Source organism: Macaca mulatta, chromosome 1 (assembly GCF_049350105.2).
Source record: "Macaca mulatta isolate MMU2019108-1 chromosome 1, T2T-MMU8v2.0, whole genome shotgun sequence".
In the NCBI taxonomy this organism is placed as follows: domain Eukaryota; kingdom Metazoa; phylum Chordata; class Mammalia; order Primates; family Cercopithecidae; genus Macaca; species Macaca mulatta.
In genome coordinates, this window is record NC_133406.1 from 21081194 (window position 1) to 21108356 (window position 27163).

The 27163-nt window shown below is 36.2% G+C and overlaps 1 long non-coding RNA gene and 1 other non-coding gene across 2 annotated transcripts in view; both read left to right on the plus strand.

Annotated features, from left to right (window-relative positions):
• The window catches only part of LOC114678959 (uncharacterized), a 47939-nt gene that overhangs the window by 3675 nt on the left and 17101 nt on the right, over positions 1-27163 (plus strand). Inside the window, exon 2 of the long non-coding RNA XR_003730618.2 lies at positions 12519-12650. This is a non-coding gene — a long non-coding RNA (uncharacterized LOC114678959). The remainder of the gene's footprint in view (positions 1-12518; positions 12651-27163) is intronic.
• On the plus strand, positions 25625-25695 carry LOC114675056 (small nucleolar RNA SNORD113/SNORD114 family). The gene has a single exon (XR_003726151.1). It is a non-coding gene; the product is annotated as a small nucleolar RNA SNORD113/SNORD114 family (small nucleolar RNA).

Here is a 27163-nt window from a genome sequence, read left to right on the forward strand (position 1 = left end):
TCTAAATGATTCTAATAAGAATAATCCTTGGAGATTATTTTAAGAACTGCTGTGTGACTAACAGCATAAACTAGAATAAGTCCTCACACTACTTCTAGTATAACAAATACGGGAATAACAAATAACAGTGGAGTGCTGAACAATGTGACTGATGGGGGCACCAACCCTCCTCACAGTGGAAATCCACGTATAACTCTTGACTTCCCCGAAAATTACTAAAAGCCTACTGTTGACTTACCAATAATGTAAACAGTCAAGTAACACATATTCCATATGTTATATGTATCATATAGTGTATTCTTACAATAAAGCTGAGAACTGAAAATGTTAAAAAATTATAAGGAAGAGAAAATACATTTACTATTAAGTGGAACTGGATCATCACAAAGGTCTTCATCCTCGTCTTCATGTTGAGTAGGCTGAGGAAGAGGAGGAAGATGAGGGGTTGGTATGGCTGTTTCAGGGGAGGCAGAGGCAGAAGAGGTGGATAGGGTGAAAGGGGAGGCAGGCAATCTAGGAGTAACTTTTATTGAAAAAGATCCACATATAAATGGTCCTGTGAAGTTCGACCCCATGTTGTTCAATGGTCAAATGTGTATCTCAAGCGTGAAAACACTGAGTGAATTCTGGAAAACAATTAGCAAAGTGCCTGCCACACCTCAGACACTCAAATGGTACGTGATGCTGTTAGACTGCTCTGGGGCCAATTTGATATGGTTTATATCTTCTGCACTACTTCTGCCACAATTCTTTATACCTAGTTAGTGGTGAATGAATATTTGCTGAATTAAAGAATATATCTACATATACAAAATGGGAATGAGACCCTAAAGCAAGGAGTTTTCAGGAAAAGAAGTCAGCCTTGTATTTTTAGTGCAAAGAACAAGGATCATGACAGTTTTATCCTACCAGGGTAAAAAAGAACCAGGTATGCTCATTTTTAAAAGTTGCAAATTTCGCTTGGCTCCACTGGGTGTCACTGCTAACTCCTCTTTTCTGTTTGAGCATAGGTGTAAGGATTGCAGGACATTAGAAAGAGGATTTTCAAACCTCAGGATTTATCAGAATCACCTGGAGGAGTAAAACGGATTATTGCCCCAGAGTTTCTGATTCTGTAGGTCTAGGGTGGGACTCTATAATTTGCATTTCAATGAAGTTCCCAGGTGAAACTGATGCTGTTGGTTCAGGGATCAACATTTAGAGAAGCACTGCATTAGAGAAATCTAACCACAACTGGGGTCAGATTCTTCACAGGTCTTCCATAGCAATGCTTCTTACACTTTGATATGCTTACAAGTCACCTGGAAATCCTGTTAAAATAAAGAGTCTGATTCAGTAAGTTGGAGTGGAGCCTGTAATCCTGCATTTCTAAAAATCTCCTAGGAGACGCTGAGGTTGCTGGACCACAAACCACACTTTGAATAGCCTTCCTGCTTCTCGTCATTGATTCTACCTTTACATCACCAAGTTCTCTACCCTTCAAGACTGAGGTGATGAGAGATGTAAAATGCTTGGCACAGCACCCAGTGCATGGTCAAGCACGTTACATATGTTAGCAATTATTATGTGGAGGTATTTAGTACAATGGTTCAGAATGTGGATTTTTGAGAGAGAAACATTTGAATTCCATGTTTGCAACTTACCAGCTTTGTAAACTGGGGCATGAAACAAAATGGCATTGAGGCTTAGGCTCCTTATTTTCAAATTGAGGAGTTTAGTAGTCTTTACTTCACAAGACTGTTGTAAGGACTAAATCAGATAATAAATGTAAACTACTTGGCACTCTTTGGAAATGGCCATTTTTGCTAGTAAAACCAAAGAAATTAAAGCGACAAAAATGACTGCAACAGGTGTTATGTGAGCTTTTACTGTTTGAAAGAGATAGACTCTACCCAGAAGAAAAAAAATCACATGGCACCCATTAGAATACTAATGTTCATTTTTTGCTAGCAGTTGTATCACCCGTCAAAGGAGAAAGGACTCAAAGTACTGAGAAATTTACAACCATCATTTAAAACTAGATTTGTAGGAAAAAAAGAGTTACAGAAACAATATCTTCTCAAAAGTTTTTAGAGAGGAATTGCATTTTAGCAGGGAGGGCAAATTTATTCTTATATAATCAGGACAACTCTATATCCGTGCTCTTTCAAGCCAGAGATTATAATTCATTTTGTACCTACAGAACTTAGCACGTAATAGAATCAAAATAATATGTGCTGAACAAATGCATGAAGAAACCCTACCATATTCAAAGAAATAATAGGCTGTCTTTTGTTAGTGTATCCCTTGAACTCTCTCTGTTTTTCTTAGATGAGTTCCTTTTGTCCTCTTACTATCCCAGTTTTAGCACTAAATAACCCACATTTAAGGACTATCCCAGTTTTAGCACTAAGTAACCCACATTTAAGGCAACCCTTCATTCAGGGCAAACCAGGATGGTTGATCTCTCTGGACATGCGCTCTACATGAAGCTCCTATTTGGCCCAACCCTCCTCTTATACCCATGGTTAGGCTTCTTTTACTTTCACGGTATTTAGAGCTGGTCTTCTTCCCTCAATAACTCAATAGATATGTACTAAGAGTGCACTACACACAGGCCCAATCTGAGTGTGTTGGAAAAAGCCAAGGTGAAAAAGAATTCCTGCTCTCAAGAATTATCCATGGACAAAGTAAACTTTTAATGACTCTCTCTTCATTCAGGTATTATTAGTCTTTCTTTTGGCCAAAATCCCTGTATCTATTGCTATGTAACAAATTACTCCAACTCTTAGTAGCTTAAAACAAAAAGTTTATTATCTCACACAATTTCTGAGGGTCAAGGAATATAGAAGTAGCTTGGCTGGCTAGTCCTGGCTTAGGTACTTTCATGAGGTTGCAGTTAATCTGGCCTTCAGGGCTGCAGTCATCTGAAGTGTTGGTTAGGGATAGAAGATCTGCTTCCGAGATGGCTCAATCCAATGACTTTTGGCAAAGGACCTCAATTCCTCACCATACAGGCTTCAAACAGCTATTTGATATGGTAGCTGGCTTTCCCCAAAGCAAATGATTGCAGATAGAGATAGCAGAGAGAGAGAGAGAGAGAGAGAGAGAGAGAGAGAGAGAGAGAGAGCAACCAAGATGGAAGACACAATGTCTTTTATAACCTAATCTTGGGAATGACATACCATCACTTCTGCCATGTTCTACTCTTCACATAGACCAACTATGGTACAATGTGTATGTTTTGGGGAACTTCATAAAAGCATAAATACCAAGAGGCAGAGCTCTTTGGGAGCCACCTTGTAGAGTTGGCTACCACACTCCCCAGTCCCTGTACTGGAGACTGGGACTTCTATACCCTTACCACCAGCATGTAGACAATGTTTTAAGGTAATATAAAATTAGGGAATTATTCCTTTGACTGGTCTACTCACACTGCTGAATATATCTTCTCAATACACTAGTGCATCTCTTACAATGTACCTTTTTCTTGACTGGAACGTTACACTTGCCTAATGTGATCACAGCACGACTTAGTAGATGAGGCACTCATTATCTCCTGTGAAACAGATGGGAAACTTTGGCTCAAATAGGTTCTTAGTGGCAACCAGTTGATTCACTTGCCCAAAAACCTAAAATGACTGCCAATGACCTCATTAGTTCAAGTCTGAACTACTTAGTTGGCATTCAAGTCTTCTTTAAACTGGACCTATATTTTTTTTCATCAAATGTTTCCTCATTGAGTTCAACATATATTAGAACAATATCATGAGTTGCTTGCTTCCAAATAGGATCTGACCTTCTTCCAACTTTTAATAAAAGAAATCAGACATTTATTAGCCACTTTTCCAGAATTCAGGGACCCATATCCTAAACTCTACAAGCCAGGTGCAATTCTAGAGATTTAATCTGAAAATTTGGGGAAGACCAATTTAGCTCTTTTGCTCAGACTCCTATGTAAGAAAGACAAACATGAATCTTTTCTCACTGTCATTTCTATTGTAGCAGTCTGAGATTTACCACCAACTTCCTTGCACTATGTATGTCTGTTCATTGCAATTTTTTTTGAGGACTCAAGACCAGTCTATTTTACACTAGTTCCAGTGATTTGACAGGTAAAAACTACGTCCAAAAGAGTTAACTTTCCTCCCAAAAGTGACTGCAGGATAAGCTAGGCCTTCCAAGTCAGCCCTGCTTCCATCAACCCCGGGGGGGCGTGTTGCCTGAAAGTCTTCATAATAGGTGATCGGCAGTCACTTTTGGGAGGAAAGTTAACTCTTTTGCAGGTATCATTGCTGTAGTGAAAGAGGGTTAGAAATTAAGGTTCAGACCTTTAATTGCCCATTGTGACGTTTTCCCTAACTCTTCTAGCTAAAATTATTCCTCATTTTTATTTTCCCTGAGGTCCCTATCCTTTTTTTTCCTGGTTAAAAGGAAATTTCTAAGAAATGATAGACATCTGACCTGGGGTCTTAGTCCAGAAATTCAGATACAGCAGAAGTGAAGTCTACACATCAGTTGATACTCTACCAAGCCACAATAACCAACACTGTTTTCAATGGAATAAAAACTCCATTATGTACTTTATCTGTCATTAGCTAGTCAAATATTCCTATTCTGGAAGTAAATCTTCAGAATGTCAAAGGGACTGTTAATTTTGAATTTTTTAAAAAAATTGATTGAAACATTTAATAATCAAAACCTTTACATAACGAATGGATTTGAAAACATTTCTGTTTTCTTTTAAGATAGGTATATTCCAGAATTATTCCAGAATTATACAAGACTACCACATTTTGAATAATGATAAATTATAAATAATGATAAATGTGCTATTACCTAACTTAAAGAAGAAAGCATTAGCATTGCAACAGAAGCCCTTTCTATAGCCCTCCACAATTACAAGCCCCTTCACTGCTCTCAGGTAACCAGTATCCTGAAATATAAATTTATTATTCCCATGAATTTTTTTTAGAATTTTACTGACACTGTGAAGTAACTCTACCCATATATAGTATTGTTTGCGTGTTTTAAACTTTGAATGATTTGCTTTATACATTCTACAACTTGCTGTTTTTGCTCAATGGGAGCAAGTTAAGAGTGAGGACTTTGTTTTGTTCACGCTATATCCAGAGAACCTAGAAAAGTGGCTGACATATAGGAGGAACTCAAGTATTTCTTGAATAAATAAGCATTATATTTGTGACCAATTTTCCTTTTATATGTGTAGCTCATCCTGTGTCATTTTTTACTTCTGAATGGTATTTCAGTGCATGGCTATGCCACATACTCCTCTTGAAAGATATTTAGGTTGCTTTTTATCTTTTTTTTCTTGCTATTATAAACATGCTGTGCACTATGAAAATTTGTTAACATTTATTTTTATTTTTGCACATACATGGTAAAGTTTGAGATATATAACAAAGAGTAGAATTACGGGGTCCCCAAAGTAGTCTGCCAAATTTTACATTAGCAGCACTAAGTTACTTCCTATCTTTGTCATCACTGGAATAATCAGACTTCTTTTTTTTTTTTTTTTTTTTTTTGAGACGGAGTCTCGCTCTGTCGCCCAGGCTGGAGTGCAGTGGCCGGATCTCAGCTCACTGAAAGCTCTGCCTCCTGGGTGCACGCCATTCTCCTGCCTCAGCCTCCCGAGTAGCTGGGACTACAGGCTTCTTAATGTTTGCCAGTGTGATGGATGTGAAATGATATTGCTCTGCAGGTTTCCTTTTTGTTTGTTTACTAGTGAGGGTAAACATCTTTTTATATGTTTATTGGCTATTTACATTTCCTCATTGGTGAATTGCCCCTTTTATTTATTTATTTTTTGATCATTTTTCTACTGGGTTGCTTATTTTTTTCCTTACTGCTTTCAAAGATATATATTTTTAAATTCTGGGTACTATCCTTTATCAGCTGTATGCTTTGCAAATATCTTCTATTTGTGGTTTGTCTTTTTTCTTTCTTCTCACACAGCACTTAAAAACAAAAAATCCCAACTTTCCTCATAGTACTTATTCCACTGAATATTAACTGTTTAATGCATGAAAACCATTAAATCATTAAAAAGTTTAATCTACTAGAGCGTGAGGTTCTGGAAGGCAAACTGTCTGTTATTCATGATTGAGGGCCTAGCACCGTGCCTTGTACATATTAGGGCCCACTTAATGCTTTTTTATTTTTTATTTTTTTGAAACAAGGTCTTGCTCTGTCACTCATGCTGGAGTGCAATGGCACAATCACAGCTCACTTCAGCCTGGACCTCTTGGACTCAAGCAATCCTCCCACAGCCTCCTGAGCAGCTGGGACTATAGGCATGTGCAACCACATCCACCTATTTTTTTTTTCTTTGTAGAGACAGTGTCTCACTATATTGCCCAGGCTGTTCTCAAATTCTTGCGCTCAAGTGATCCTCCTGCCTCACCCTCCCAAAGTGCCAGGATTACAGGTGTGAGCCATTGTGCCCTGCTGATTTTGATTTTTGAAATAGATAGGGCTTTTTTCCTCAGACAAAGCAAAAAGCAGTTGCTAGGGGCTAGTGCAGGTGTTTGCAAACCACAGCCCATGTGTCAAACTAGCCCACTATCTACTTTGTAAATAAAGCTTTATTGAAACGCAGCTATGATCATTTGCTTACATTTTGTCTGTGGCTGCTATCCTGCTATAACAGCAGAGTTCAGTAGCTATGAGAGAAACCATATGGACCATAAGTCCAAATATATTTGCTATCTGGCCCTTTACAAAGGAAGGTTGCCATTCCTGGACTAGTAAGTAAAGGTGAATGCACAGAGAAGCATGCTACTATTTTCAATTTTGAAAAGAAAAGTACACCTGATCTCTTACTGTCATTTTCTTAACATTGTCTTAACATTTACCAGCCTGCTTATTTTGCAGCTCCTTGCCTCATCCTATCTTAAAAAGAATGAGTAACAACATATATAGAATATTTGAAAATAACCCAAATTAATTTAGGCCCTAAATAATGCTGTCAGTCCCCAAATAATGTCATCATTCTATCTTGAATTCATGAATACAGAAATGAATCTTGTTTCATAAGAATGTGTACCAAAAATTGACTCCTGTATCATCAATTATTTACGGACAGAGGAGTGTGTTTGAATTTTTTTGTAACCCTGACTCCCACCCAATCTCATTCAGTGTTCTGCTCACTGAGGTCACTCTATAAATGTTGACTTGTGACTGCTGATATTGTAATGCATTATTTACCTGGTTGCATTTTGTAAAAAATAATGGGGACAGACAGAGAGGGACTAGGATGTGGGTAGAGAGGTGTAGAGAAGGCAGAGACAGAGGGAAGCAGTGAGGAAAGATGACCCTAAAAGCATTTGCTAATTTACAACTTTTGGAGCTGCTGAAACTGCTTTCAAATTTTGCAGCGTGTGACATTTTTCCAATTTTTCCATGTTCCTGCTGCTGTTCCAGTACCACCGATAAGAAACCCTCAACTCTTGCTCTGTTCTGGAATAATGAGACTGGGAAAAAAAGATCTTTTTCATCTTTTCAACATTAAAAAGAAAAAAAAATAGTCAAAGCCCAACAATTCAACAAATATTACTCATGTCATTGGCAAGAAGAAAAGGAGACTTTTGAATTAAAAAAAAAAGGAAAAGACGCACACAGGAGGCATTGTTTGCATATCAGAAAAATTAATCTACATAGGAAAGTATAAGAGCCTGCAATTCAGAAAGCAAAGAATTAGGACAGCCCAGCTGAGAATAATTTTCTAGCCAGTTAATTTAATTGCATAAATCATTCCTTTGTTAGCAATAAAGAGATATAATTAAAATGAGATTGCCTCTAGTTTCTATTCTCTAGAAACTAAAGGAATTGATTTTGGGCAAAGCATTCTTCCAAATACCAGATCGGCAAATTACATTTACCTTTTTAGAAAAGCTAAATTATTTTGCCGTAATATCATGGTGGGTTTAATTAATTATAGATCTGCCATATGATCTTAAAGAAATAATTTATTTAATGTCCTTAGAACAGAAGTTTGCAATCATGTGTGTATCCCTTTGGTAGATGGTGTGCAGATTTTTACTAACAGGTCAGAAGTTTAACAGGCAGCTGTCAGGAAAAATTTGAGGCAGCATAACGATTGTTTGGGGTTTTGGTTAGCTGTCCTTGTTTAAAATTAAAAAAGCCACTACTTAGTATTGCATAATTTAACTGAACTCATTTAGATTGACTTTATTCTAAAATTACTACTGGTAATTATTTGCTGTCTCTGAACCTTTGGGATTTAAAGAGCCTATAATTGTCTATTAAATCGAGGGAAATCAGATCAAAGAGGGATGCAAAAAGTCTCCTACTATAAAGCACAGGTCTTCTGATCAGTCAATTGTATGTCAGAGAGAATTGCAAGCTGCGACAGAGAAGTGGCTCATTTTTATGGTAATGAATCTGAATTTTAAAAAATGTACTGAACTACACTTGCTTGCTCTAGATTTTTGAAGTTCATTGGCATTACTTGGCAACAGAGATTTGTGCGGTGGTGGGAGGAATCCCACCAGCCTTCAGAGAGCTTGTGCTCAGAGAAAACCGTGCCCTGCACGATGGCTGCAGTTCTCATACAGCATCTGAGCTCAGAGGGGCAGGTGATGCTCTTCGCATTTCATGGATGTGATTGTAAAATGTCCAGATTCATTTTTGTACTAGACAAAATGTTTGGTGTGGCTGTTAGAGGTTTATATTTATCGACTTTTGAGAATGAAAAGTACACTTTTTCATTTATCCATATTCCCGAGGCTCATGAGAAGGCAGCCAAAAGAGAAAACTAGCTCAAAACTCAGAAGAAATTAGGTCTTTCTGGCATGATTGCTGCTGTTCAGTAGGAGGATCTCTTACTAAAGGAGCTGGACAATAAGGACAGACACTTCCTAACTCCAAAATTGCTCCATAGGATGGAACAGATGGGTCTGACCTTCCTGTGCTTAAAAAGTCAGCAGAATATTCCAGTCTATATTGGGCAATAATTGCTCTGAACATTTTTTTGGTAGGTCCTGCTACAGCAGGGTCTAGCCCTTAGAGCCCCAAATCTCTGTAGACTATTCAACTAATGCCATTATATTCACTCTTACATTCTCTCTCTTGGCTCACTCTGTAAGCTCTTCAACTGTCTGGCTGGTCCTTCATTAACCCTTTTGGTGTGTTCAAAGGTGGCATTATTGCCTTCCCTTTACTTAATCCTGTGTGACTTGAGTAGGCTATTAGTACACCAAAAATAACTGAAAATTTATGCTGAGGTTAATCAACAAATGTGTTGATTTATTTGGAAAGGCTGGACTGGAAAAGTAATGTGAAAGGCAGAGTTAGTGTTAATATGTTGGCTTCAGCCAGAATTGTTAGACTCTAAATAACATCGCATTGTTAGGATTAGAAACAATTCCTTACCCCAGAGAAAATGCAACCTTATCACCTGGTTACTAATAACTTTTGCTAATTAATAATGCCAACCTTAGGCTATTTGGGTTCTGCTTCTACATACAGTTGGCACTTGAACAACAGGGGTCTGACCTGCATATATCTACTTACGTGCACATTTTCTTCTGCCTCTGCCACCACTGAGACAACAAGATCAGATCCTTCTCTTTATCCTCCTCCTCAGCCTACTCGGCATGAAGATGAGGATGAGGACCTTTGTGATGATCCAATTCCACTTAATAAATAGTATATATTTTCTCTTCCTTATGATTTTCTTAAGAACATTTTCTTTTCTCTAGCCTACTTTACTCTAAGAATACAGTATATAATGTCTACAACATACCAAATATGTGTCACGGCTATTTATGTTATGGGTAAGGCTTCTGGTCAACAGTAGGTTTTTAGTAGTTAAGTCTTGAGGGAGTCAAAAGTTAGACGTGGATTTTTAACTGTGTGGGGTGTTAGCTGCCCTAACCCTCATGTTGTCCAAAGGTCAACTGTGTTGTTTTTCTTATTGTTTTTCTTTATCCACATCCATCAGATGGAGATCTCAGCCAGCCCCACCAAAAACATGGTTTTGCTTGTACTTTCTATTCAATAAGTTTATTCATTGGTAGTGCAAATAATGTTATTAATTCATTGGATAAGTCAACGGATATCCCAAGATGTAATGCCCAGTCTCATGTATTTCAAATGCAATGCCTGACTTGAAGATATATCTAGAAGTGTATGTTAGTGCTACCGGGGTAACAAGAACACTCAGGATCTCATGAATACTTGGTCTGTTTCTGGATCATCTCAAAATGTAGAAATTATCATATCCATTAACCTAGATTACAGGTAAGAGATCTTTGGGCTAGAGAAATTTAATGTCACATGTTTACCCAGCTACAGGGAACAAGTTATCAGCAGTTCCTTAAAGCAGTCTCTGGCTTTCCTACTTAGAACATAGATTCCTGTTCAGCTACCTGATCTGGGCTAGGAGGTAGTGAGCTGACATTTAGTTAAATTATTTTGTATCAATACCATATAACGCTTTTAGTACTGTAGTATTTGAAAACAGTTTCAAAATACCCACCAGGTCACAAATATTTTATGAACCCTAGAGAGTTTTAAGGGCCTTATCCTTGTGAGTACTGGTAAGGATTAGTATAATTACTTGAAACTACCTGTCTGTGTCCTAGGGTTAGGAATTTGGCCAATAACCTTGTATCATCATCTTTTCTCCATAGGGACCATTTCCACCACCCTCTCTTCCATGTCCCACAGTATCCTTTACCTATCTTTTCATATACCATAGTGTGCTACTATTAAATTCCTATCTGAATGACTCTGCCATTGTCTGTGAGCTTCTTGGGCTCAGGAATAAAAGCCCATTCAATGTTTGATGCAGTCCCTGACACAAAGGTACTCAATTACTCTTTATTGTTGTTATTAATCAATATGCAGGGAAAATCCTCATATCCTTGTTATCCTATTCACATACTTGGCCTACTCTACACATTTCTTTTCTAGAGGTATGCTTAACGTGTTATACCTTGCCTAACGCAGGACCTGTTGCATGCTTGGTATTTAATAACTTTTGTAGGATGAAAGTCATCATGCACTAGACAGGTATTTTAACAACTGCCAGGAGATGTGTTTAGAGGATGTCTAGTGTGCATAATATCAACCATGGAAAACTGTCATACTCCTGAGCAGCCACAGTCTGGTTGTCCTTAGGGCTATATTCAAGGCTCTATTTTCATAATTCCCACTCTCCCTTGGCTTTAATTGTCTGCTCTTCTGATAACTCCCAAGTCCATCTATCCAACCCAGACTTTTCTTTAGAGTCCCAGACCCATGAATCTGTCTGCCTTCTGGGTACCCCAGTAGGGTATACTGTAGGCACCTCAAACTCAATTCCTCTTAAATAGAACTCATCATTTTCATCTCCTCTTCAAAGCAAATATTACCACCAGCCCGCCCAGTTGCACGTGATAGAAAAGAAAAAAAGCCTTCCCTCATCCCTCTCTCCCTTATCCTCCACAACAATTCAATCAACACACCTGTCAACTCTCTCTTCTATAATTGTTTGGCCCAATTGTTTTTCTCCATTCCTCAGACTCACCCACCAGATTCTGTTTTGTTCCTCTCCAATCCAGATTCTACAACAAAACCAAAATAATCACTATTTTAATAAAATATTACTCCATTGCTGAAAAGTCTCTACTATTTTCCCAGTGCCTTTAGGATAAAGCCTAAGCTCTTAACATGGCTTTCAAAGCTCTTGAGAACTTCCTTGTCTCATGACATTCTTGCCCTTCCAAACCTCAATTCGGCTGCTGCTTCTCAACATGCAGCCCTCACCACAATGTTACCTCCTCAAAGACATGTTCCCTGACTACCTTGGCTAAAGGCTAGCTAAAGCAGCCCTACCCCCAAACCACTCATTTGTATCTCATTACCTTATATTTTTAAAATGAACTTGTCAATAAATGGGGTTATCTTATTAATACTTCCCTATTTGTTGTCTGTCTTCCTCTACCAGGATTTAAGCTCCTCCTCGGTGTATGTAATACTCAAAGCTGTACCTCCAGATTGTAGAGCAATGCTCGGCATATAGTAGGCACTCCATAGATATTTATGGATCTACTGAAGACTCCTTTATATTCTTTTCATTTCCACAATTATATCATCCTCTACATCTCTCCTTAGGGACCTTCGCGCGTGCTGTTTGATACATCCCTTTTCCACACTCTTTTAAGTTTACTAAATACTATTCAGCTTAAATATCATTTCTTCCAAAAAGTCTTTCCTAATCTCAGAGTCCCTCTGTGGCGTTCTCACATGTCAACTTGATCATTTTCTATCAACAACATTTGACACTGTTGGAATGGTTGTATAAATAGCTGTCTTCCACACTAGACTTCCACATTTTTTTGTTGTTCACAGTTATGTTCCCAGGGCCTAGTATCGTGCTTAGCACATAACAGGCACTCAATAATAATTTGTGGAGGAATGAATGGATGAAATGTGTTTCAGAAACAGTGTTTCTGTTCTGTGGGAAATTTATTTTCAAATCAGACTCTTAATAAATATTTCCTCCCCAAAAGGTGAGAAACACCCTCCTCTCACCCTGGCGTATATAGATCTGGTGGAGAAGAATGCTGATTGCACAGGCAGTGAGGACTAGAAAGCTGAGCTGTAGCACCAAGCAGACAAATAGCGAAGCTATTCCTAATGTGGTAAGTAATTAGCACACATTTGGCAGAGTGTATTGGAAGGAGCAAACCTCCTTAGCAGTATACTTGGAAAACACTCAGGACTTAAAGCTGAGAAAAAAACAAGGAGCAATTGCAAATAGATACTAAGAAAAATCTTTACATAGTAATAAAGACCTTGAAACATGGAAACATCATCCCAGAGAGATAAGTATGGGACAAGAACAGAATGTAATATGTGGCAGAATCTCCAAAATTAGGACTAGATGGAAGAAGAAAACTCTGGTTGTTTCTACAACCGAGATTATTTTTTCTCTTGTCTTAACCAATCTAGCAAAAATTTTTTTTCTAATTTTTTAATGAGGAAGAAATTGAAGATTAGTGTCCAAATTCTATTTTATGGTTGCTCTAGTTGATGTATAGGGGGTTCTTCCTAAGTTAGTTATATTTCTTAAAGTGAACATTTTCATTGGCAGTTCATATTTTTGTTTTTATAAAGTCCTGATTTTTTAAAACTCCTACTTCGGCCTCCCAAATTGTGGGGATTACAGTTGTGAGCCACCATGCTCAACTGTACATTTGGACTGGATAGCTGCCAGCAGTCAAAATGTTGGCTCTCAAATTTGTTAATTTGTAGTTTGGTCTAAAGAAGTTTATTTCTCTCTGGGTATGCTACCTAAAATTCCATGGACTCATTTGGAAGATTGTGAAATTCATCAAATGACTTGCCCAGCCAAAGTGTACTAGGGTGTCCTCATGGAAGATAACCTACTTGGGGCTCAAGAAAACAGTTCTGCCTTTGTTCTGCCATAACTGAGCATGGTCCGGTCTTACCTCACGTCTGTGTTCTCCCTTGCCTATTAGTAGTCCCATAGTGTCTCTAAAGAAGGACTTTGTGATCTTAGCAAAGCCTTAAAATTAGGGTTGCCGAATAAAATACAACAAATAAACAAATATAAGTTTAGGGCATTCTTATACTAAAAAGGTATTCACCATTTATCTGAAATTCAAATTTAACTGGGCATCCTGTAGTTTTTATTTGCTAAATCTAGCAATGCCAATTAAAATTAATTTATCATTAAAAGAAACAATTCCATTTCAGTTCTCTGCCCATCATCATTAAAAGCCAAAAGAAAAAAAGTTGCAGAAGGAAGTAAAACAAAGGATTTTTTCACTGGTGTCAATTGCTTTTTCATGCAACATAAATGTTTAATTACTGAGACTTCCTTTTTCCTTCCTTCCTTCCTTCCTTCCTTCCTTCCTTCCTTTCTTTCTTTCTTTCTTTTTCTTTCTTCCTTTCTTCCTTTCTTTCTCTCTCTCTCTTTCTCTCTTTCTCTCTTCCTTTCCTTCTTTTCCTTCCTTCCCTTCCTTTCCTTCCTGCCTTTCCTGCCTTTCCTTTCTTCCTTTCTTCCTTTCTTTCTTTCCTCTATAACTCTTGCTCTTTCACCCAAAGTGGGAGTGCAGTGGCACAATCATGGCTCACTACAGGCTCAATCTCACCCTCCCGTGCTCAAGTGATCCTCCTGCCTTGGCCTTCCAAAGTGCTGGGATTACAGGCATGAGCTACCACACCCAACCTGAGACTTCTTAAAAATAGGAAAGGGTTGAGAATGTACTGGGAGAGGAGGCATTTTGAAGCCAGTGATTGGATTACCACACATTATCTTCTGTTGTTCATGTCTTCATTAACGTAGCAGTTAGTGTGTTTTGCTGCATTTATCTCCTTTGATAAAGTTAGGTGCTCATGAGATTGTGAACTCAATTCTCAGGAGTATAGGTTAACTTCTGGTTTAGAAGCCACAAACTACATTATATACCACAACACACTAGGGACAAAAGGGGCCATTTGATTAAGTCATAAACAACCAGCTGATTGATTGGTTCAAGGAATTTAAATATCTAGGCATTCATTTTAATTAAGTACTTCATTGGAAAACACATAACATGGACTACAGTCACTAGAACTGTGACAGCTATATTGCAATTTTATAGCCCAAAATTTAATCAGCAGGTGCTGATTAATCCTGCTCTAAAAATCTTCCATAGCAAGGCAGTTGCTCAGATTCTCTATGCTTCGAAAGGGGAAGGAGGGATAGTTGATGCTGCTGAGAAAATAGATGGCCAACCTTTTACTTTTACTTTTGCTCCTTATTTTTCTGGGAGTTTTGATCTCAGCTATAAGCAAATTCCCCTCTTCAGCACCAGTGTTGACATGACCATAACAATATGTTTAAGACCATAAAAAGAATCCCATTTCAAAATTATCCAGCTCTGAGTTTCAAGGGCTAGGTTTCCATAGCTAACTTTCAGTCAGTAAAACGTAAGCTTACCCCCAGCACAACCCCCAGCCCTCCCCATTTCCTTTCAGTTCTCTCCCCTCAAATTGCACAGGTTTCTCTTCTGGACCCATTCTATATTTTCTCACAGCTCCTCTCTGGGTCATCTCTACCTGTCATTATTTTAGCTCTTTGATTTTACTAAACAATATGTTGTTTCTCACACGTATGCTTGTCCTAGAATGCCCTTATCTTCCTTGGCTTAGCAAAATCCTCCTTATACTTCTTTGAATGCCCAGACCAAATGTTATCCCCTCGAGAAGCTTTCTCCATCATCCACCTCAGACTATGCCAAGTATCTCCTTCTGTGACCCCACAATTACTTTGATGTGTCTATATCACCAGGTTTATGTAGAGTGGGTAAAAATTTTTACATATTTATTTTTATCTACTTATAAAAATAAAGCTTGCTTATTTATAGAAAAGGTGAAAAACAGAAAAGTATACAAAACAAAAAATTATCAATAATTCTACCATTCAGAATACAATGTCAATATTTTAGTGTAATATCTTCTAAACTTTTCTCTATGCATGGTATGATTGCTTAATTACAAAAATTCCCCCAATTTTCCATCCCTGCCTGTATTCTTGCCACTTGATATGTGACCTTGAAGCTCCCTCTATCCAGAGATAGAATCTCTTCCTTCCACCCCTTTAGTTCTTGTCATGACTTAGTTTGGAAAATAGAATGTGGCATAAGTGATGGTGTGCCTATTCTGAGCCTTGCACATTTCTGCTCTCTCTTGAAGCCCAGATACACTATGAGCACAACCCCAAGCTAGCCTGCTGAAGAATAGATCATTTGAAGAACAGATAAATCATCCAATCTGAGATCATTCTAGAGTAGCCCACTCCGAATTGCCATGCCAGCTAAAATCAAAGGTGCCCAAACAAGCCCAGCTGAGATAAACCTAGATATAAAGAACTGCCCAGCTGAGCACAGCCTAAATTGCCTGCAGAATGATGAGTGAAATAAATGGCTTTTTGATTAATCATTAAGTTTTGGGGGAGAAGTAGTTCATTATGCAGCAATAGCTTACTAATGCACATACATTTTTACATAGCAAAGATTACACTGATTATAACAAGTTTGTACCTTCTTTACTTTCTTTTTTTTGTATTTTTTGTAGAAATGGGGTCTCACTATGGTGCCCAGACTGGTCTTGAACGCCTGCGCTCAAGTGATCCTCCCTCCTTGAACTCCCAAAATGCTAAGATTACAGGCATGAGCCTCTGTGCCTAGCCTCTCCTAATTTTTAAATCATAATTATATGATTAAAAAATTGTTGCCAAGTTTTATGTTTATCACTGCATGATGGTCTATCTTATGGATGTAGCATAAAGTTTTTACCATTTTTCTATTCTATATCTAGGTTGTTATAATTTTAGAGAGCACAGTGTAATGGGCATATTTAAACTAGAAGTAGAATTATTGGGCCAATAGCCATAGAAACATTTTGAAGGTCTTTGATACATGTTGACAAATTCCTTTTCAGAAAGCTTACAAGTTTCTGCACTGTCACTGGTGCTGCCTCTGATGGCTTATCTCACCACAGTCTTGCTGCAGTTAAGTATTAATTTTAAATAAACTGTAAATTTTGTGGTAAAAAAATCACCATTCTAGTTTTTATTTTTTATAAGTTAAGTTTGACTGATGCTCTTTTCTTATTTTCTATTTGATATGGTTTGGTTGTGTTCCCACCCAAATCTCATCTTGAATTGTGGCTCCCATAATCCCATGTGTCATTGGGAGGTAATAGAATCACAAGGGTGGATTTTTCCCATGCTGTTCTCATGATAGTGAGTAAGTCTCATGAAATCTGATGGCTTTATAAAGAGCAGTTCCCCTGCACATACTCTCTTGCCTGCCGCCATGTAAGTTGTGACTTTGCTCCTCCTTGCCTTGTGCCATGATTGTGAGGCCTACCCAGCCATGTGGAACTGTGGGTTTATTAAACCTCTTTTTTTTAAAAAAATAAATTACCCAGTCTTGGGTATGTCTTTATTAGCAGGATAAGAACAGACTAATACACTATTTGTATTTATTCTTTTATGAGTGATCTCTTCATACACATTGTTAATTTTTCTTTTCCTCTTTTCAGTAGTTGTGTTTTGATTTGCATGTTCTCTATATTAATAGCATATATTACCAATAGTTACTATTTATTTAATGACTACTAAGAAGTAAGCACATCACATAAAGAATCTCTTCTAAATCTATGCAACAATTTTTTCAAGGTAAGTTCTAGTATTCTTTTTACAGATGAGAAAACTGAAGCCTAAAGAAGTTCAGTATCTTGTCCAAGGTTATACATGGAAGACTCAGGTTCCAGAGTCTGGCTCTTCCTTTTGGATACTGTTACTTCACTTTGTCTATCACAATTTTGCAAGAATTTTTTTTCCCTTACTTGTCAGTTACCATATTACAGAAAGATGATCTCTTCACAGGTTCACGTGTCTTTCCCACTAGCTAGATTGTAAACTTCTTATGGTTGAAATAAAATCGTTGTACCTCCTGCACCTTATATGGTGCCCAGACAAAATATATATTCCATAAATATTTGTCAAAGTGAATTATTTGCTCTCATGTTGATACCGATATCTTGGTGGCCAAATTCGTTGTCTGATGGGCTGCTATATACATTATGATGTTCTTTTCCCCCAATTAGATGTTATAAAATAAACAGGCCAATTACATTAGATCATCTTACTTTGTCGATTTATGTTTTCCACAAGTAGATAGCACTAATTCATGATTCGTAATCATGATTGAAAACAACTATCACTGGGTTCCATCATCCCCCCAAATGATAAGATCCTGGATAACCTGGGTAGAAAATTATTCACAGCACTGTCCAATCCTATTCTTCATTACTTGAATCTGGCCAAAAATATAGAAGTTGTTGGTGATCAGCCCAACTGTTTCTTGAAAAATAATTGTGGAAAAAAACTAAATTTAGTTACTGAAGTCAAGGTCCATGTACAACTTTCATGACCTTTCTTATATATTAGTCACTTTGAAAATAAGATCCAAAGTTGTGCTTAAGAGGAAATTAAGTTTACATAATAATACATTGAACTAGTGATTCATTTTAGAGTTTTAGATTTGAAAGTCTGCATTATCCTGTCTTAAAATTCACTGTAAATTGGCCCAGTTTTTAACTTTGTCACTTTTCTGAATGCCAGATTCTACCTGCTCCTTCTATGGAATAATAGGAATTCTATGGAATAATAAAAAAAGTTCTGATTAGATTCATAAAAGGAAATTTTTCCAATCTGCATGTGTTCTGTTCGTGGGTACAGTTATATCTCTTTGGAAACAGGAAGGATGATGCCCATATATATTTGCACAATGAAATAGCTCCTAGGTTAACAAATGAGTTCTCATAGATGCTTACTAAAATTTGTGTGTATATGCTTTCTAAAGCAAACCAAAATTAAATAAGCAAGACTCTTTTCTTTCCTGGCGGGACCCCTAGCTGCCTTGGGGACAGACTGACAGAACTGCTAGCTTCAGCCGAGGGAAGAGTTGAAATCATCTGGAAATGCTGAGCCGTGCCTTTGCAGGAATGTGCAGCACCTGGCACTAGTATTTTAAAACCCTCTAGAGAGAGTCACCAGTGTTTTTAAAAGCTGAGCAACAACTTGCTGAGCTCCAAACTAGGTCAGTGAACATAGAAGGTGAAACTTCTGTTAAGATGAGTTTCTCATTATTATTTAATAACAGTTTCAAAAGCAAGGTAGGCAGTGGGTCGGGGGGACATGCTGACAGTGAGGAATCCACTTTCTTAGACTCATACACACAGGATTTCTCAAACAAAAGAAGACCACCTGGCTTCAAAATTCTGACATCTGTTTAATAATACCCCAATAATTTTTCATTTATGTTTTACAGTAGAGGTTATCAACCACTATTTTAGTAGATTAAAATTTTCTAGCAAATATTTTTCTCTAAAAATTAATATTGGCTCAGAAACATGCAAATAGATAAGTAGCATAGCATAAGTAGCTTAAAAATATCCAAGTATCCAGATGTATGTGAATTTATTGTTTGATAAATCTAATTTTTCAAAATGTTAGGGAATAAATAGCGTGAATACCAGAGGCCATTTACCTATTTTGAGGGGGAGAAAAGCTGGATTCCTGTCTTATAGCCTGCATAAAAGTAAATGCCAAAATAACAGCAAAAATATTAGAATTATACAAATATTACGAAAGATCTTGTGTTCTATTCTTCGTTAGTCCCACACATTTTCTTACATTTATTTATTTCTGGTTACCATATGCATATTCAGTTGATGTGTATGAATAGGATATTCCTTTCAATTTAGCTTCTATCTGATTTGTTAATATCAAAGAAAGCTGTTTAATATTAATCTTGTATCCAGCCACTTTCTTAACTTCTTAATAATTCTAACAGTTGTTTTAAGTTTTGTTTTTTGCTTTTTTTTTTCTGCCGCCCAGGCTGGAGTACAGTGGCATGATCTCGGCTCACTGCAACCTCAGCCTCCCGGGTTCAAGTGATTTTCCTGCCTCAGCCTCCTGAGTAGCTGGGATTACAGGCATGTGCCTCCATGCCCAACTAATTTTCATATTTTCAGTAGAGATATGATCTCACCATGTTGGCCAGGCTGGTCTTGAACTCCTGACCTCAGATGATCCACCCTACTTGGCCTCCCAAAGTGCAGGAATTCCAGGCGTGAGCCACCACACCTGACCAGTTGTTTTAAGTTTTGATTGAATCTCTTTGATTAAATATGTGTATGCATATGCATATTCATGTATGTCTTTTGTTGGTTTTATTTAATTAGCCATAAACTCTAGAATTCTGTTTAACTAGTGATGACAGCAGGCATTTCTCCAGTTTCCATCTTCAAGTAAATATAGTCACTACTTCCACATGTAATTTTGTTTGTTACTAATTTTTATTTCAAACTCTTTATTGTTTTTAGGCATTTTTGTTCTATTATTATTTTACTTAGAATTTTATGAATTGTTTATTTTTATTAAATACATATTTTATAATTATTGTTCATTTTTTTCTCTTTTAAGTAACATAAATAAATTAAAGGTAAAAATCTACTGAACAGTAGCTTTGCTTAGGTTAAATATTTAATAAAAATACATAAGTAATATTTATTGCTATTTTTGATTCAACCTAGCCTTTTTGGAATAAACCATACTTCATCATGATTAATTTTTTTAAATGTCTTGTATGACTCTTTGCTAATGCATTATTTGGATTTTTTGTATCTAAATTCATAAATGATATTGGTGTATAGTTTCTGTTTGTGCTTGCTTTTTCCTTTTCTAATATAATTCTTTGATGTTTCCAATATCCTCCATTATTGGTCTTTTCAAATTTTCTGACTGATCTGGAATCAATTTTGATAATTTAAATTTTCCTGGAAATGTCTATTTCATCTATATTTTTCAAATTAATTGTTACACTGTGTATTTAAACTTTCTTAAAAATTTTTTTAGTTTTAACTATATTTGTAATTATAACATTTTTTCATTTCTGAATTTGCATATTTTTGCTCCTCCCTTTTTTGGTCTTTTATTTCCCCTTCAAATCAGTGTTTACATTTTTTTGTCAAGTTGTTACAACTTTGTCATCGTCTTTTGTTATTTTTTGGCTTAACTGCATCGTTCTTAAGAGAGTTTTCGAGTCCGTTTTCTTTGTGGTCAACTGCATGAATATATATTTGCCTTAGGTTATATACAAAGTTCTATATGTCCATTAAAACAAATGTATTATTTGTGTTAATTAAATTATTTCTGTATTTACTGATCATCTATTATGTTCTGGACGCTGCATGATGTGCCAAGTGTGCAGTGGCACAAAGACAGAGCATTCCTATTTACTGCTATATGACATTTATTGTATGGGATATACCACAGTTTGTTTATTCAGTCACTTCTTAATGAATATTTGGATTACTTCCAGTTTTTAGTATTATAAATAAAGTTTCTATGAACTTTTGTGTTTAAGTTTTTGTGTGGAAGTACGTTCTCATTCCTCTTGGGTAAATAATTAGAAGTGGAAAGCTTTAGTCTCATGGTAGCCATATTATATTAATCTTTATTGACAGTACAAAATTGAATTTGGACTTTGGAACTAAATGTGGATTTTGCCTTATAATAGGACAATGGAATCTTTACATATTCATGGATCCAACTGAGCTGTAAAGTCTCATATATGTTACTTTTTATGCTTTCTTATCGTTTTTCTACTTAAAATATGTTTTCCCTGATAATTTTCGCTTTTCTGTTGTATATTTTCCAGAATATGAATATATTACAGGGTAATAGTACCATCAAGAGGTTCTACAAAAAGTAGTTTCTGTCATTAAATAAATTGAGAAAGTGCTTCTTAGAGATTTACAATTCATACTCCTATTTTAAGGACTATGAGAAGTCCTGCTTAAAACTACTCAGTGATTTCCCCTTGCTTTTAGACCAAATTCCAAATTCTTAACACCAGCTCATGAACTCCTACACTCTGACCCCTACTAACCTCATGACACTCTGACTTGATTAGTTCAGTGAATGTACCAAGTTCCTTCCAGCTTCAGGACTTCACACAAATGATTCCTTCTGCCAGAGCTCTTTTCTCTATCTCCACACACCTGGATAATCTCTCATAATTCTTCTGGTTAACAAATTAAATATAATATCATTACAGAAACCTAGAATATAGATCAGGTCTACATTCTAAACTCTTAGAGCATCCTGTGCTTTTCTTCTGTAGCACTGGTTACAATGACAATTGCATAGTTACATGTGTAATAATTTGATTTATGGCTGTTTTTGTAGCTGGAATATAAACTCCATAAAAGTGGGAACTTGTCTGTCTTTCCAATAGTCACCATATCTGCCTGTTTTAGACAAATAGTAGACACTTCACTTCATAAATATGTATTGAATGAATCAAGAATCCAAGTAATTTTACTTAACCCTATATTTCCAAAGCTTATTTGACATATCTCTTCCTAATTATCTTGCAGAATTAGTATTCAGTCAATAATGCTCTTAGGAATGGAGCTCTGTGTGTGTGTGTGTGGCGCTGGTAATTACCCTATTTACTCGCTTAATAAATATTTATTGGGTGCTGCTATGTGCTAGGCACTGTTCAAGGCATTCTAGGCACTGGTAATTCAGCAGTTTTTAAGCCCAGATAGTTTACCTTTAGCAATATTCAGCCAATAAATATTCAAAAGTAAATAATATATTAGTAATGAGTGCTGTGAAGACAAAAAAAAAATAGATCAGGATAAGAAGATATGAAATGAAGGCTGAGCTTTAATTTAGAAAGGTGGTTAGAGAGGACCTCTCCCATAAGGTGACTTGTGAGTGAAGATCCAAAGATGAGTAAGCTGTGCTTGCTGTCTACGGGAAAGAGCATTCCTGATAGAGGAAAGAGAAATGACAAAGTGCCTGTGGTGGGAACGTGTAGAGATCTGAGTGCAGTTATAGCAAGAGGACAAACAGGGAGAATGGTCGTACTTGAGGTCAGAGAAGGTGGAGAAGGGCACTGGGTTATGCAGGGATACAAAGGGCTTTGGAATAACTCTAAAGGATACGTGAAGACACTGAGCAGAGCAGGAATATAATGCATATTTTAGGAACGTTACTAGCTCTTGTGTGGGGAGCATCTGTAGGAGGAGGAAACTTTCTAGGACTGTCTTATAACAATCTAGGTAAACAAAGTAGACTAGGGTGTTAACAGCACAGGTGATGAGAGATGGTGAAATTCTGGATATATTAAATGTAAAGACACCAGGATTTGCTAATGGATTGTGCGTAGAAGGCTGAGAGCTTAGACTGTGGATGGGGAAACCTAAGTTTGGTTTGATCATACTAAATTTGAGATGCCTATAAGAAACCCAAATGAAGATATGGATAAAAATCTGTAAGTTTAAAGTCAGAGGAGATGTCAGTTCTAGAGATATAAATTTGGAAGTCAACAGCCTACTGATACTATTTAAACTAGGGACTGGATGAGATAATTGAATAAGTGAGTATAGATCAAAAAGAAAAAGAGTCTAAGGACTAAGCCTTTGGGACTTAAATGTTACATCATCTATAGTAGTTAAAATTGAAACCTCATCATATAAAAAGTAAAATGGACATCTTTTCTTTTTTCTCTATCTCCTGGATTTTTCATTGTATGAGAAATCTTCTCTTTTCATTCGTTTTTTGAAACGTATCTTCAACAATTATTTAGATTGGTGTATGCTTCCAGCTTTTTCATCTTTATTATTTTATACTGATTCATTTATCAAGTAGTAGCACATGAATTAAAGTAAACACTTTCAGAATTGGTATTAGTCCTTTTATGTCTGTGAATATCTTTTTCTTAATATTTGAATTACAACTCCACTGAATATGGAATTCTTGAGTTACAGTGATTTTCTTTGTACTCAATAGTTACTGATCTATTATCTTCTAGTAGTTAATGTTAAAAGGAGAAGTCTGAGTCCATAGATATTTCTTACCCTTTGTAGTCAACAGTTTATGTGTTTGTTGGCTTTTATTTACTTATTTGTAATTATTGATGTTTGTTTATTTGTTTTTCTTTCTTGTCTGACTAGATGCTCATGTTTTTTTTTTCCTCATAAAATTAAAAGTTTCCACGACATATTCAGGTCTTCATTTCTGTAACGTTTTCAGATTTTAGTATTAAAGTTGGACTTTCTCCATACAATTAATTATAGAACTTTCTATGTTTTTCATTGTTTCTTTATTATTTGTGTTTTTCTATGTTTATGCTATTGTTAAAGCTGTGTTATTTACCTTCAATATTGTTTAAATTATATTGAAGGTAAATAATGCAACTTTTACTATTTTCCAAACTCTTCTATGTTGTGCAGGCCTGTTTATATTCTCTGTTTCTTCTCAGGTCATTTTAATTAATTTATATCTTACTAGTAAATTGTATGTCTCTAGGTTTTTAAATGTGGCCCTGCAGAGTTGCATGTTGCATTATTTTCTAATTTTCAGAATTTCTTCCTTATCTATAATTATGTTTCCTTTTCCTTTTGTTTTTATACTTTTACTCTCTCTCTCACTTTACTCCTTAAACAGAATTGTGAAGAGTCTATTTAATACTTCTTTGAAATGAACAGTTTTTGGAGTTATTAATCTTTTCCAACATTTTTTGTTCTGACTAATTGTGACATGTATTTATTCATTCTCCTCTACTACTTTTTAAAAATCCTTTTGTTCCTTTATAACGTTCTTAAATTGAGTACTAAGCTCCTTTGTTTTTATTATCTATGTTTTAAGATAGACATTTTTATTTTTACTAAACCTTAAACATTTAAGTAACATTTACTAAAAATTTTTCTCTGAGTAGAAGTTTAGACATTTTCTATAGGTTAAAATATAAAGCACGCTCTTAATTGCCTTCTAGAGATTGTAATTTCAATTTTGAATCAATGGCTTTATAAGGATACTTTTCTTAATTTCTAATCAGCTGAGATTTTATGCCATCTTTTCTTTATTTGTAATTTTATTAAAATGAATGTACTCTATAAAATCTTTCCTTTAAGAATTGTTAAAATTTGTTTTATGACGGTCACATGGGAGATTTCTGTAAATATTCCATGGTCATATACAACGAATTTATATTTATTTTTTAAAGAGGTAAAATTCTCTCTCCCTTTCTTCATGCACACACATACACTTGCATACACACATATACACGTGCACACATACATATATGAGTGTTTATGAAACTTAATTTGTTGATTATAGCATGCTGTCTCCATACTCTTACATACTGTTGTTCACCAGATCTGTTCGATTATGTGCCTTTGATGCAAACAACCAATAGAAAAATAGATATAAGTTATGAACAGGCACTTTACAGAAAAGGGTCTCATAAAGCCAATACAAATACAGGGAAATATTTACCATCATTAGCATTAGGTGTGTGCAAACCATGAAAACAATGACCCACCATTTTATACCCATTTGATACACAAATTTTTTTAAAAGTCTACAATATTCAGTGTAAGACAGAATGTGGACAGAGAGAATCTTTATACAGTGCTCTACACTTTGAAAACTAGTCAGATATCATTTTCTAATGTTAGTCACCTATCCTATATGCCTAGATATATACCTAAGAAACACTCCATATCTACAGCAAGAGGCATGTATGAGAATGCTCATTACAGCACTGGTTAACAAAGTTAAAACCCTGTAAAATCCCAAAATTTCATCAATGAGAGAATGGGAGGATAACTATGGCTCAGTGGAATGTTATAATAAAAATGAGCTACATTAACATACAACAAGATGGATGAATCTTATTAATAAGATATTAATAAAAGGTAAATCTCCAAAGATTTTATACGTGAAATTCCTTTGTATAACGTTAAGAATTGTGTGTGTGTGTGTGTGTGTGTGTGTGATTTGAGAACATATAGATGGAAGGGAATTATATAAAAAAGGAAAGCAAGTGTGTGTTCTGTACAGGACTCAGGTGGTGGAAGGGAGTGGGGTAGAATAGGAGAGGGAGAGTATGGTTAGATATAGGTTATTGTTGCTCTTCTGTTTGTTTGGAGTAGGGTATCTCAGGTGTTTATGATGTAATGAAAAAACTACTGGATATAAAAATATCCAGCTAACTAAATAAAAGTAGGCTGTGAATGGATCAATGATGAGAAAGTATCATGAATGAGGGATTATGAATAATCTATTTTTGTGAACCTGAGGTCAAATAAAAAATAATAAATTGGGCTTTTTTTTTTTTTTTTAACATACACAGGGTCTCACTCTGTAGCCCAGGCTGGAGTGCAGTGGCATGATCATAGCTCACCGTAACCTCGAATCCTTAGGCTCAAGCAATCCTTTCACCTCAGCCTTGAGAGTAGCTAATACTACAGATATGCACCACCATGCCCAGCTAAGTTTTTTTTTTTTTTTTTTCTTTTGAGACAGGGTCTCACTTTGTCACCCAGGCTGCAATGAAGTGCCACAATCACAACTCATTGCAGTCTTAACGTCCTGGATTAAAGTGATCCTCCTGCCTCAACCTCCCAAGTAGCCGGGACTACACCCTGCTGATTTTGTATTTTTTGTAGAGATGGGGTTTTGCTATGTTGGCCAGGCTGGTCTCAAACTCTGGGCTCAAGCAGTCCTCCCACCTTGGCCTCCCAAAGTGCTAGGATTACAGGCATGAGCCTCTGCGCCCAGCCTAATTTTTTTTTTTTTTTTTTAATACGGTTTTGTAGAGACGGGGCCTCCTCATGTTGCCTAGGTTGGTCACAAACATCTGGACTCAAGCAATTCTTCCACCTCAGCCTCCCAAAGTGTTGGGATTACAGACATGAGCCACTGTGCCCAATCTAAATTGGGCTTTTAAAAATCAACACACAATTTCTCTCTTTGATCTATCAATTAGCTTTAAACACTACCTGTCTGGTATTAGTATTCACACTAACTTTTCTGTTTGTGTTTGTCTGGTACCTCTTTGCTCCCTGCTCTATTTTCAGTGTTCTTTTATAAATCGTTTTAAATGTATCATAAAATGAACGCTTCCTAAACTTTAACACGCGCAAGACTGACCTGCATTTATTAAAAGTTTCTGTTCAGTGGGTCCGGGGTGGGACCTGGGATTTTGCATTTCTAGCAGGCTTCAGGGGATGTGAGTGTTGCTAGTTCCACACACTTCGAGTAACAAAGTCATAAAATACATATATCTGGTCTTTTCTTAACCAAGAAAGACTCAATCTATATTTTAGTAAGGGACTTTGGCACATTCACATTTAATGAAAACAATGCATATACTTAATTTTAGTGTTTCCATTCTACTTTATGTTTAATTTAGGGTTTCACATTTTTTATGCTAGTTGAATTGTCACTATTTATTCAGTTTTTCTCTTGTTTGGAAATTCTAAAACCATTTTCTATTCAACTTATGGTGTTTTTCTGTTTCTCAACACCTGCAATTTATTCCTTAAACAAGTATTTCATAAATGCCTACAATCATTTGTTATGTTTATGTACTATTCTTGGAAAACAAAATGCCAACTATTTCCTCCTTCCAAGGCACTCTCTTCATCCACTGATTTCCCTACCCCAATACAATGAGATCTTTAGGTTATATTTTCCTTTCCTCTTTTTCCCTACAATATAACATCTTTATAACTCATTCTTGCTTCTCCCACCTTTACAACCTCTAGGTAT